Source organism: Copadichromis virginalis, linkage group LG1 (assembly GCF_057382275.1).
Source record: "Copadichromis virginalis isolate Kocher_CV1m ecotype Utaka linkage group LG1, C_Virginalis_male_GT1.1, whole genome shotgun sequence".
Classification (NCBI taxonomy): Eukaryota; Metazoa; Chordata; class Actinopteri; order Cichliformes; family Cichlidae; genus Copadichromis; species Copadichromis virginalis.
This window is the reverse complement of record NC_140618.1, coordinates 19621060-19621503: the sequence shown is the minus strand read 5'-3', so window position 1 is coordinate 19621503 and position 444 is coordinate 19621060.

The following is a 444-nucleotide window of genomic DNA, read 5'->3' as shown; positions in this document are numbered from 1 at the left end:
GCTAATTAGGTGTTTTCAAAAAGAAAACAGTTGAACAGGTGTACCTAATGATGTGGTTGGTGAGTGTATATTCCACTGCAGTGTCTAACCAACTGGTACAGTGTCCTTGGACTTTTACGCTTCATACATCTTGTTCATATGTAAGGCAAACAGATATAACCAGTTCCTCCCACCTGGAAAAAAAAGTAACCAAGTCAATCTTACAAAATATTTTTTATAGTGTGAAGGTGAAGTTTTGCACGGCTTCAATACATACGATAATGAAACTGTATTAACTGATTCTCAGGTGGTCAGGTTGGAACTTTTTTCCAGAATGGATTAATTTTACGTGGAATGATCCAACTCACAGTTCCAGTTTTCACACATACAGGCTATGAAATGGTGCAACTTCCACTTTTCTCAAAAGACATTAAGACTTCAAAGCAATGACAACAAACCAACAAC